Source organism: Typopeltis vanoorti, chromosome 3 (assembly GCF_054136105.1).
Source record: "Typopeltis vanoorti isolate ZY-2024b chromosome 3, IOZ_Tvanoo_1.0, whole genome shotgun sequence".
In the NCBI taxonomy this organism is placed as follows: Eukaryota; Metazoa; Arthropoda; class Arachnida; order Uropygi; family Thelyphonidae; genus Typopeltis; species Typopeltis vanoorti.
Genome location: NC_143551.1, coordinates 38,252,044 through 38,265,748, shown reverse-complemented (window position 1 = coordinate 38,265,748; position 13,705 = coordinate 38,252,044). Strand labels below are relative to the sequence as shown.

The 13,705-nt window shown below is 36.7% G+C and overlaps 1 protein-coding gene across 3 annotated transcripts in view; it reads right to left on the bottom strand.

The window, feature by feature from the left end:
- Positions 1-13,705, bottom strand: part of LOC150108061 (actin-binding protein IPP) — a 98,998-nt gene that overhangs the window by 85,029 nt on the left and 264 nt on the right. Inside the window, exon 1 of one of the 3 annotated variants that reach the window (XM_090415558.1) lies at positions 13,072-13,603. The exons of 1 other annotated variant lie outside the window; for it this stretch is intronic. The gene's annotated coding sequence lies outside the window, so the exon portion shown is untranslated. Of the gene's footprint in view, positions 1-12,608; positions 12,748-13,071; positions 13,604-13,705 lie in introns of those variants that run through there. One more of the 3 variants, XM_090415560.1, reaches the window with a different exon arrangement.

Genomic DNA, 13,705 nt, shown 5'->3' with positions numbered 1-13,705 from the left:
ATTTGCAATCTTTGCCACATGACCCCTGAACTTCAACTTCCTATCTATTAACACCCCAAGATCCCCAGTCTCATCAATTTCTTCTAGCCTAATCCCACCAATATAATACGATACTGGATATCTAATCATGCCAAAGTGAATGACTTTACATTTACTGACATTGAACTGACACCAATTTTCCCATGTCCACAATTCCAGCCTATTCAAATCATTCTGCAAGTACTGCATATCAGCAGCATTCCTAATTACCCTACCTATCTTTGCATCATCAGCAAATAGCTGTATGTCGCTTGTCAAATCCTTCCCAATATCATTAATGTACAGATTGAATAACAGTGGACCAAGCACTGATCTTGGTGGTATACCACTAGTTACCTCAAATCTTGCAGACTCACATCCCCCATATACCACTTTTTGATATCTGTCAGTCAGCCATCCTCTTATCCATGCTAATATTCTATAACCTAGACCCATTTTCTCCAATTTATGCAGCATACTGCCATGCTGTATTCTGTCAAAAGCTTTAGCAAAATCCAAAAGTATCATGGTGTATCCATTCCCCTTGTCTAGTTCAATGGTAACATTGTTATAGAATGTGAGCAAGTTGCTAAAACATGACCTTTCCTTAGTAAACCCATGTTGTTCATTGCAAAGTAGAGATTCACTGTCAACCCATTTCTGAATGCGAGCCCTAACCAATTTTTCCAAAATCTTCACCACCACTCCTGAGATACTAATCGGTCGATAGTTGGATACAACGGTCTTTGCACCATCCTTGTGCAATGGAATTACCATACATTCCTTCCATTCCTGCAGAATCTTTCCTGTTCTGAGACTCATATTAAACAGCCTGGTCAGAGGAATGGCCAGTTCAGCTGAACACTCTTTTAGCAAGTGCTGATATCCCATCAGTCCCTATTGCTGAATTCTTATTCTATTTGTGCAACAGCTCTAATACCTCACTCATACAACAGTGAGCTTAATGTTGTGTACACCAGGTTGATAGCTTTTAACAAAATGGGCACTCATTAACTGAACAACCTCTTATTCATCTCTAACCTCATGCCATCAGGATTTAGGAGAGCTATTCTTTCATACTCATTTTACTTGCAGCATATCAATAGAATTCTTGTGGGTTGTCTTTAGCATGCACAGCCAGTTTCTTTTCATACTCAGACTTTGCTTTCCATACAACAGTTGTGACTATTCTAGCCTGCTGCTTATACCTTTCATAACGGATGTCATCCTTATGCACACGGTATTCCTTTCGTGTACAAAAGCTGATAAGGGAAATTCATTAGTTATCATGGATCGAAAAGATCATAACAAAAAAAAATCATCACATAGGAGATCTTGGAGAGATCTATGTGATGGTTCTATGTACCAAATTATAAATCAAGACACCACTATGTCTCAAAGGAAAAAGGTCCACAAATTATTGAAAAAGTGACTTCTTGGCCAAAAAAATCATCAAAAAAATAAAAATAATCAAACCGGTTCATGTTAAACCATCCTGCATTTATTTACCAAAAATCCACAGATCTAATATCCCCCCTATGCTCGAAAGCATAGATTCCCACATATAAGCTTACCCAACTAGCAACTCCTCTACTTTTGTAAAAAAAACTCAGTCCATTTCAAATCACAGGTTAAAAATCATATCCTTAAAAAATTAAGACAAAATGTTTAGTTTTGATGTCATTTCTTTATTTACCAATGTACCACTTATAGACACACTCTTGATATCATCAAGAGTGTCTATAAATCTCTAAATTTCCCCCTGAAATCTTTGAATTATTCAGATTTACCATATATGCAGGTTACTTTACATGGAGAGGAAAAATCTACAAACAGATTAATGGTACTGCTATGGGTTCCCCCCCCCCTCTCCTCCAGCTTTAGCAAACTTTTACACACTTTGAAAACAAAGCACTTACCACAACTATATATAAGCTCGTAGTGTGGATACACTATGTTGATGATGTGTTTGCCAATTGGCCCCATGGACAAGAAACTTTGGATGCGTTTGTCACCTACCTACACAGCCAACAACCCAAAATCCACTTCACTTCAGAAAAAAGAATCTAATAACTGTTTACCTTTTCTTGACACATTAATCACCTGTCTTTCAGATGGATCACTATCTTTTTCCATTTATAGAAACATCTTTTTATAAAATATGTTCATTTGGTGTCATTAATAGTACTAAAAATAAGTCATGAATAACCATCAAAACCTAATCTTATCTGTTAGAATGTTGCTAGTTAAATGAGCCTACCATTTAACATGCCTGTCATAATGAGTCGTCTGTTTACAGTCAGTTTTGTCATTATGATCTGCACACTTAAGGAGTAAAAGTATGGTACAGTTCAGCCATTTAAATAAAACGAATGGCAATATAATGAATAGTGTTAAATACCAATTCATGATTTTTAACAGAAATTGTAACTACAACACTACAAAAACAAAAAAAAACGAACTTTTCGCCGCACTGCAATGTATCCAAATTATCTTAATGTGAAAGATATAAATCAAACAATCACAGTTATCTTTTGTAAGTAGGTTATTTGTGTCCAAACATTAACATAATTTATATTGTTCTATGAGTTACTCTCTTACCCTTCAAAATTTATCTAGTGAATTATGAATTTCTTATTGCAAATGAGATGTCAAAACCACTTCCTTCCCGTTTAAGGAAGAGATTGATGGTGAGATGTCTAAGCAAAGTAGGATTTCAGAGAAATTATATAAGCAGATTAATATATCAAGAATTTAACAGACGAGGAAGCTTGGAGCAATAACATGGAAAGAGATCAATGCAGGATTGAAGCCAGTCAAGAAATTATTTTTACATGGGAACCTCTATGGAGTCTGAAAATTCATCTCAACAATAACTATCACTTCTCCTCTTAAGTGCATTCATGACCATTTCTGGCAACCCATTCCATGCATCCACTACTCTCCAAGAAAAATTTCACACGTCCTTGCTAACCACTCACTCTCTCTTATGCAATTCAAAGATGACCTCTGTTTGCTCTTGTCCTGTTGTGTATTGAAATTTTGTTTCAGCATTCAACTACAAAACTATTTAATAAGTTATGTTTTTATCATATTTCTGCTTTTCCCCTATTAACTAAAATTTGTAAACCACAAACCTTAAGTCCATCCTCATAGGAAAAATTACACAGATCTGTCATCATTTTGATCGCTTAGCTCTAAATACTCTCCAACACTTCCACATCTAAGAATCTGGGTCCAGACAGTGCTGTAACTAGGTAGGTGCAACAGGCACAAGGACTCAGGACAAGGGGGGCAAGAAATGGGATATTAAAAAATAACCAGTATTATATTTTCATTTTCAAACTTTAAATTTTTCCGCCATGGAGGCAGAGTCCATAACATTTTTGTTATGGACTCTGCCTATTTAAAATATATTAACCAATCTATTTCTATCGTAATTGTTTTCTTTTTATTCTTTTTTCCAAAAAAAAAAAAAAAAGGGGGGGGAGAGTCAAAAATAAAATCTTGTACAGAGCCCATGAAAACCTAGTTACAGCACTGGGTCCAGATATAATCACATCAGTCTTATGCATAACTTCATTGTCTCTTCTTTTCAATGAGAGTGTTCTTTAACTTCTTTGTGCGATTCTTTGAGTTATTTTACCAGCTTTTACAATATGCCCTCTGAACTTCAACTCTCTTCACTATCATCCTCCGTGTCTCTTGTAGTGCCATTCCACCAATGTATTACAGCTTGTAATCTTTCCATTCCCAAGTGACCTTACACTTTCTCCTACTCAAATGTTGATTGTCTTTTGCAACAATGTCAGTCTAATTTACCATCTTCAGTACCTCCACAGTTTTGGATAGCCAGAAAATGATTTCATATTTCTCCTCAAATCATTATTGATATTAGTAACACACAAAGTAAACACAATAACATAAGTACAGACTTCTGTGATACACCGCTGGTCATCCTTCTCTTGGATTATACACTGTCAACATACTACATTGATGTCTGTCAGTTGACAAGCCACTTATCCCTATTTATACAACTTATGTAATAGAGTTACATGCAGTATCCTGTCAAATTGAAAGTACAGCAGTTGCATCATGATGTAGACCAGGGGTTCGCAACCCTATGCCTGTGGGCACCATGGTGCCCGTCGACCAATTTGTGTGTACCCGCCGCTGTTCAACCGTGTGCCATATAGTTTGAAATAATCACGCAACAATTCATGGCATGCTATATGACGCATGCGTTAATGACACATCACGAGTATTAAACGCATACAATGTAAAGTAGATGCATATTCGAAGTTGTTCATTCCAGTTTAAGAACTGGAATATCATCATATTCTCCTAATTATGAAGCACTGGCCAATGAAATGCAATGCCAAAGCTCACACTAACTTACATATATATATTTAAATTTTTATATAATGTAAACTTTTAAGTAACAAAACATTTGATTATAATGTAAACTTTGTATGTATTCATTTAACAAAAGAATTCAAAAAATTTGATTGAAAAAATAGATGGTGCCCGTCGCCCTACCGGTATTTTAGAATGTGCTCTAGGAAACAAAAAGGTTGGGAACCCCTGACGTAGACATTTCCTTGATCTAACTCAGCTCACTATTATAAAACAGTGAGTAAATCACTAAGGTAAAACTTATCCTTTGCAAAGCTCTGCTTTACTTAGAATATTAAGTAAAAATGAGAGTATTCTTATCCAACCATTTCTGAATTCTGCTTTCGACCAACTTTTCCAATTATTGACTGCTCCTGACACGCTGATTGATCTATAACAGCGGTGGCCAACTACGTGTTTTGGAGCCGAAATAATTCCAGTAAGACTTAGAAGAGTCGCAACCTTTCACCAATGTGATGGTACGGGAGTAAGTGAGTGTGGGCATGGCGAGGTTTTAACGAGCCTGTAAGAACTGCTTTGACTAATTACACACCTAATTTTAAGGAGCTTACTAAGATAATGGATACAAGGAAGGCCTCTACTAGTAAATAAGTAACTAAAATTATTGTTTCGACTTTAAAATTATTCTAATTGCTCAAAGTAAACTTCATTTAATGTGTTTCGAATAAAACTTTTACTGCGGTAATGTTTGTTAACCCTGTTTCTCCCTCTCTCTTTTTATTTTGTTCCTCGTTTTTGTTGTCTTCTCTTTTTGTTTATTTTTTCCTGGTAGATTGTGAAGAGCTGCAAGCTGCATGCAGCATGAGAGACACGTTGTGGCCATCCCTGATCTGTAATTTGTTATATCTGTCTTGGAGTATAGTTACACTGACAATTCTTATACTTTCTTGTAATATAAGAGCCAATATCTCATCCAATGCAATAACAGGATTCAGACTGAGATTTTGTTTTTAAATACCTCCAATTCATCTACTTTGATTCTCATATCAGATTCTATCACATCTGTTACTACAATATTGCCACCTAATGAATTCAACAATAAAAAGGCAATTGAATTCAGTAATTCAACTGCCTTTCACCTGATTGGCTAATTTCCTTTCGAAATTTGATTGTTTTATTTACCATGGTAGTGTCCTGGGTTCAATTCCCATTGCTGATGTGAGGATCTTTCTCAGACATAGCTAAGTTAGCCAGTCTTGGGCATGGACTGTAGGGTTTTTCTCCCCAGTTTATCTAGGATTTTTCCTCCCACAAGCAGGCAAACCGGCCCTGTGAACACACACATCTACAGACATAGGACACACCAGGAGGCAGCATAGGGCTAGCCACCTTATCCTTGGGACGCATATGGCTTGGAAGGGCTTAGGATAGCTCCGTAACAGGCCAATAGGCCTAATACGAAAAAAGGAAGATGATTTACCATGGTAGTCATTCTTGCTTGTGCTGTGTATTGCTCATGAGTTAGTTGATAACTTTTTTTTATATTCTCTCCACAACATTTTCTTATTTTACATATCCTTTTAATGATAATCCTCATCCATTTAACTCCACCTGATTTATCCTGCTAACCCAGATATGCAATCTGATACTGATTTCAATAAATACCTCTTGATCATTTCCTATGCCTTAACATCCTTTTCTTACAGTTTAAGACATAGCATAGCTATAAGTTACCCTTGAGTTTTTCAACACGTTTTCTCATCGCCATGAAGACTGAGTGATCGAATCTGTGCACGTTAGTCTTTATGATTCTATTGTGTAAGGCCTTGATCAGACATCAAAAGGACTAACGTGCACAGATTTGATCACTCAGTTTTCATGGTGATGAGAATACGTTAGAAAGTGTCCAGAGCAGATTTCCAAAGGTGGCAAACAGAATTGAATATGAAGATGAATCAAAGAAATTCAATTAGCAAAACATTGTTAATCTGAGTTGAGAGGATACAATTAAGACATTTAAGTTGGTGAGATCAGCCCAACCAAAAGTGTGTGGGGGGGGTCAAATTCCCCAGGCATGGGCAAAAGTTTTTTCTTTGTAAATGAATAATAAATTACAAAATTCTGTTGGAGTTTGTTTTGTGTTTTTTTTTTTGCCCCTGTTTCAGTGGGCCCCCAGTAAGTTCTTCTCTCCCCCCAGGTCCAGAATTAGCTATTGATGCCACTGGGTAAGGGGTTGTTACTGGGTTAATGTGGAACAAATTTTTCACAGAATGAAAATTCTGTGGAATGGAGAAAGCAATTGGCAGGCAGAATGCACTACTTGACAGTATGGTGAATGCATACCCATTAAATGAGCTTAAAGGACAGTTTGATGAGCTTTGTGTGTATATGACAGTTTGTATTCCCCCCCCCCCCCCCCAAACAATCAGGCTTTTGCATCCACGAAGGTCTGGTGTTAATAATAAAAGCACTGTAAATGATGTAGAGTGACCTCTTATGACCCTCGGGAACCATTCCATAGAAGCACTTAATAATAAATTGCACTTAATAATAAATTGCACTTAATAATAATAATATTAATAATGCAAGCAAGAGAAAAACTGTACATGGCAAAATGATTTTAAGGAATGACGATGGTAAAGAGTTCACTGAACCAGTCGATATAGTGGAGTTACTGAGCGCGCACTTTGCAAAAGTATATCATCCAGGTGGTGACGTTGAAAAAATGAAGGAACCATTAGTTTATATGGGAATTGTGATGAATGAAGTGGAGGTGAATAGTCTATTACAGAACCTTAATGTGAATACATCTGTGGGATTGGATGGTATACCGGCACGGGTCTTGCATGAAGCGGCTAATGAATTATCAGTGCCCTTGACCATGTTGTTTAATCTGAGTCTCAGGTCTGGCTTAGTCCCGAAGGCGTGGAAAGAGGGGAAAATAGTTCCACTGCATAAAGGAGGATCCAAGACCATGGTTGCAAATTACTGACCGATCAGCATATCAGGAGTCGTTGTCAAGGTCTTGGAGAAAGTAGTCAAGGGAAAAATACAGGAATGGATTGATGAAAATGAGATACTGTACAGAGGACAGCATGGCTTTGTGAAGGGTAGATCATGCCTCAGTAACTTGCTCAAGTTTTATAACAGGGTGACGGCTGAACTGGATAAGGGAAATGGGTTTACAGTGATACTGCTGGACCTGGCAAAGGCGTTTGACAGGATACCACATGGAATTCTAATCCGTAAACTACAACATATGGGAATGGATATAGGGTTGGTGAGATGGATAGCTGGGTGGTTGATGGAGAGATATCAAAGAGTAGTTTATTCAGGAGTAGAGTCCAAAAAACGGCCTGTGACTAGTGGTGTGCCACAGGGTTCTGTTCTTGGACCACTGCTGTTTAATCTGTTCATTAACGATATAGGGAATGGTCTAAGTGGGACAGTTCATTTGTTCGCTGATGATGCAAAGTTGGGTAGAGCGATAGTGAATGCAGAAGATGTCAAAGTCTTGCAAGATGACTTAGATAGATTGGAGTTCTGGACTAAGGAGAATGGATGTCAATTTAATGTGACAAAATGTAAGGTTATGCATTTCGGAGTGAAAAGATTAGCAGCAGTATACCACATTGGTGGAACTGTACTCCAAGAGATTGATGAGGCCAGGGACTTGGGAGTGTTGGTGGATAGGGAGATGAAGTTTAGGGGGCACATTGCGAAAGTAGCTAAATCAGCTCATCAACTCACTTGGTTGTTGAAAAATACCTTGACGAGCAGAGAAAAACAAGTTATTGTACCTCTGTACCGAGCCCTGATAAGACCTCATCTCGACTACTGTGCCCAGATTTGGTCACCTCGGTTCCTTCTTGATGGGGAGGAGGTTGAGAGGATCCAGAGGCGAGTGACTAAGATGATAGCAGGTCTATGAAATGCACCATATGAGAACAGGTTGAAGATTTGTGGGTTGCAGAAACTAGTTGATAGGCGAAAAAGGGGAGATATGATTGAGACATTCAAATTGCTAAAAGGATTCTATAGGATTAATTCAGATGATATTTTTGAGATCAGGACTGGTGGTGGGAGAACTAGGGGACACTCATGGAAGCTGGGCAAGAGCGTGGTTAGCAGGGGTGTTAGAGCTGGGTTCTTTACTTTTAGAGTGGTAAATGAGTGGAATAAGCTGCCAGAGTCTGTTGTGGGTGCTATGACAGTGAGCGAGTTCAAGGCAAGGTATGATAGATACTGTGAGAATGTTGAACAGCTGTGTGAACATGATGTTTAGGGCCTCCCTCGATGAGTCTAAGGACTCCTGGAGTAGCCCGTGGTAATAATAATAATAATAATAATAATAATAATAATAATGGAAAATGTTTCAATTTGCAGATGATTCTTTACACAAAAAAGACCAAGTTATCTTGGTGACTAAATATTTCTATAATCATCTTGATTGTGGGGGTCTATTACTACTTTTTTCAGAGTTCTTAAAAAAAAAAAAAAACTGCAAATAATTTACTTTATGGGCATACACATATATACAATAGAAATTTAGTTCACTCATGAAGAATTAAATTTTTAAAATAAGAAATATTATTTTACAGCATCTCCATGGAATCTGGAGGCTCATCGTGGGTGACCCAATCAACTATCACACACACAAATCCTATCATACCTCTGCTTGAATCCATTCACCATCAGGGAACTCGCGACCAATTCTGCCAATCTATTTCACTGGTCTGCAGACCCTACTAGCCACACTCTTACACAACTTCCATGGATGGCCCCCTAGTTCTCTGACTATTTGTCATATATGCCTTGCCTGAGAGTGTGGTGTCTGCAAGGAGTTTGAATGTGTTTAAGACCCGGTTTGATGAGATGTGTGTGAGATAAATGGACCTCCTAGATGAGTCTTTGACTCCATGAGGTCTTGTTTAATAATAATAATAATAATAATATTGAAAAATTTAGCTTGCATCAATTTTATAAAACCCCTTTAATAATTTAAATGTTTCTATCATGTCCTCCCTTCTCCGCCTATCAACTAAACTTTGTAACCCACAAACCATTAACCTATTATCATAGGGAGTATTCCACAGGCATGTCACCATCTTGATCACTCTTCTGAATCCTCTTGACCTCTTGGACTCCAAGAAACACAGCTGAACAAATCTGTGCACAGTAAGTGAAGATGTAGCCAAATCATAGCCTTATAAAGAGGAATAATAACTTCCTTATCTTTACTTGCTAATGTGGTTTTCAAAGAAGAATGAGGGATCAAGTAATCCTTTGAGTTATTTTACCAATATATTGTTATAATTTTTTTATAATTTTATAAATTATAAAATTATAATTTACAATACAACTTTCAAATGATTATTGACAAGAGCAATAAATATATTATCCAGAAATTTTATCCTGCCTAGTATTTATGTATATTAAAAATATTTTCAATTTAAAAAGTAATCCTGTAACTGAAAACAAGAGAAGATCCATCATATCAGTGAGGTGGAAGTTCACAAGAAGACATATTTTGCTGGAAATACTACTTGGGAATAAGAAAATTGAATTTCTTGAGTTCTTGAGAGACAGCTATTTTATACAGCATGTAAAGGAGGGTATGCAAGAATCGAGAATTTTAGATCTGATCATATCATAAGAGGATGTGTGAGTGATGTTTTGCAGTTTCCTAAAGTCGGTGAGAGTGATCACGAAGTGATCACCTGGGGTTGTGGCTAGCCATATGCAGACTTCTGTGAGGAAAAGATATATGTAGAAATACAAGGCTGGTGGTTATGACAAGCTTAGGAAACAGCTTGGAGCTTAGCATGTTAATGAAATAAATGCTGCTTGGAAATAAATAAGGAAATAAATGCTGCTTGGAAATAAATAAGGAAATAAATGCTGCTTGGGAACTGACAAAAAAAATACATAACAGCATTGATATGTGACTGTATTACAAAGGTCAAAAGGCAGAATAAGGTAGAAGTAAAATGAATGAATGAGGGGATTAAGATGAAATCTGCAGAAAGAAGGCAGCACTTTGGAGGCAGTGCAAGATGAATAATAGTAATCAGTTACATGAAGAGTATGGCCCAAGTGGTTAGCGTATCTGCTCTCCAGCCAAAAGGCAGCTGGGTTCGAATCCCACCGTGGGCATAGATTTTTTTTATTGTCGGTGAAAATACTAGTGGTGGTGATGGTGGGCAGTAGATGTGGATGATGATGGTGGTTGCAGTTTGCTGTGGGTGGCGAGTTGTAAAGTGGGTACCCTCCCTCAATGAATTCAAAGACTCATTGAGGGAAGGCACCAACAAGGTATCACTGCACATCTCTTGGAGATGTCACATAATAATAATAACAATAAAGAACAAAGCCAGGAGAATGATTCGGTAAGGACAACAAAAGTGCAATATGAGCAGAAATTAGCAAACCAGGTGATGAAAAACCCTAAAGAGTTTTTTTTAGATATGCAGTAAGTAGAATTATTATCCAGAATTATTATGGTAAGATGATGTTAATGGATGAAAATGGTAGAATGAAAACTATTACAGAATATGTTGAGGAATTTAGTGGTCAATTTATAAAGGTGTTTCATCCTCATCAGGGTGAAATTATGAGAAATTTAAGTGCAGAGGACATAGAAGAGGATGGCCTAATTGTGAGTGAACAGGAGGTATGAGGAAATACATTTGTTGTCAATAACACAATAGGATTTGATGACATATCACTGCACATCTTAAGTGACTGTTCCAGGAAATTTGCAGTAGCATTGGCATACCTGTTTAATAAGTCTTACAACAGCACACGTTCCAAGGGAGTGGAAGGAGTGTAAAATTTTTCCACTGCATAAAGGTTGTGATAAGGATGTGGCTACAAATTACATGCCTATCTGTATATCTGGAGTTGTGCTGAAGGTACTAGAGAGATTGGTGAGAACTAGGATACAGAAATGGATTGATAACAGCAGTATTTTCTATGGGTTTCTTAAAAGGAGATCATGTTCTGGTAGCTTACCTGTGTGCGATAACAAGGGGACAAATATCTTGGACAAGGGAGATATATGTACAGTGGTATACTCAGATTTTGTAAAAGCTTTTGATAGACTGCCACATAACAAGCCATTAAATAAATTGAAATGGATGTGTTATGTTATCCAATTGAAATGCTATCCAATCCCATCATTAGATGGGATTGGACAACAGACTTCTGAGTTGGATCAGTGACTGGCTGTCAGATAGCTATCAGAAAGTTGTATATGGCGTGCAGTATCCTGAAAGAGAAATGTCACTAGTGGTGGTGGTGCAGGGATTAGTTTTGGGACCACTGTTGTTCAATTTGTATATAAATGATACTAAGATGGTTTTAAGTAGTGATATGCAGCTGTTTGCAGATGATGCAAAATTGGGGAGAGCAATGCAGAATCAAGCAGATGTTATGGCCTTGCAGGAGGACTTGAATAAATTGCATGAATGGGCAGGTAAGTGGAACTATCAGTTCAATGTTGCAAAGTGAAAGGTTTTGAAATTTAGTTAGTAACAATGGAATGTCAAGTATAAACTTGGTGGGGAAACTTTTAAGCACAGGAGATTAGAGATCTAAGAGTGATAGTGGACAAGGACCTGAAACTCAGAGGCTATATTGCACAAGTTGTGAAGACATCACATTGGATAATGGCAATGATGCAGAGGACCCTGACATGCAGAAATAGAGAGGTAATGGTGCCATTGTACAAGGCCTTGATCAGGTCTCATGGATTATTGTGCACTGATGTGGTCACTAGGCTTTCATGGTAATGAGAATATGTTAGAAAGAGTCGAGAAAAGATTCACAAAGGTGGTCAGTGGTATTTAGAATGTGGAGTACGAGGACAGATTGATATAATGTAAATTGCAAAGCCTTATGAATAGATGGAGGAGAGGTGATAAGATTGAGATATAAGTTGGTCAGAGGTTATTGGGTCGACATGGAAGAAATTTTTCATAGAATGGGAGGGGGAGTCATGGGTCATTGCTTCATGGGGTCAGATTTTAATAATAATAATATTATTTATTATTATTAAAATCTCAGATCAACAATAATACTAAAGCAAAAATCTGATTTAGAATGGTATTAAAATATCTGGTCATTTAAAAATAAAACCTTGTAATTTTGTAAAAAAAAATATAGTAAAATATAAAAAAAAAAAATCGCAAATAACATTCTAAATGTAATATTTCTCTACACATTGAAGTTACCTCAACGAGCTTCGTAGATCACATTTGAAGTTTGCAATACTGTCTAAAAACCGATATACAATAACAAACTTTAGAAAAAAACAGTTTAAAATGTGTCATTATTAAATTATCTTTACGGCATTTTTTGTACAAAATATCTCCGTTATTTAGCGAAGTGTCCAGTATTCACACATAAAAAGTATATCAAGTTTTAAAATTATTTGGAGGTGAGCATCATGCTCAGTATTAAATGGTAACAATATGATGTTGTGATATATATATATATATATATCACAACATCATATTCGCCTGTTATTATATACATACCGGTGTATATATACATATATAGTAACAGGCGAAAAACAGCTGTAAATAAAGAGAAGGAAAGCTAAATATGTAATGCATCAAATTACAGTAGCAGCACAACACCTGGAAAGTTTTGTTTATTTTTTTTTTCATATTCAAACAATAAAAAATAAATCACCTTAATCAGTATCATAAAACAAGCTTTGGTAAGAAGCAATGAAGAAACAAATAAAGCAACTGTCGTCCATCTTCCAAGTAACGTTCGATTTCGATTCTTACAGTCACATAACGATGTATGTGTTACCGATATGAAAACAACATTCAAAACAAGAGGCAAGTGTTTAATAGTATTCACATTTTTATTAGCAATTATAGAGAAACCGTAGTAAGCTGACTTAACAAAACAATAATTCACCAATTATATAAGCAGATCAACGGAGACTCAACAAACGTCGCAACGACCACACCTCCTAAACTACCATAAGCCAATGTAGTATTAATTGTTATGGACAACGGATGCTCGAACATCTTGCATTTTTTTCTTTCAAATTCTGATTTTCATTTTTTTGCTAAGTACTAACAAACATCCGGACATACATACTGTACTTAACTCGCACAAAGAAGGGTGACGAATGTTAATATTCGAGGAAAACAGAAAATTCAAAAGTATATGAATGTGCATAATCGGCCTGGTGCTAATAAACAAGGGAATGCATGCAAACAGCAACCGCTTATGAACATGAATAAAATGGGTGTGTATGGGGAGGGGAAGCCAGATCTTTTCTTTCTTTCTAATTCTATGGATCATGGAA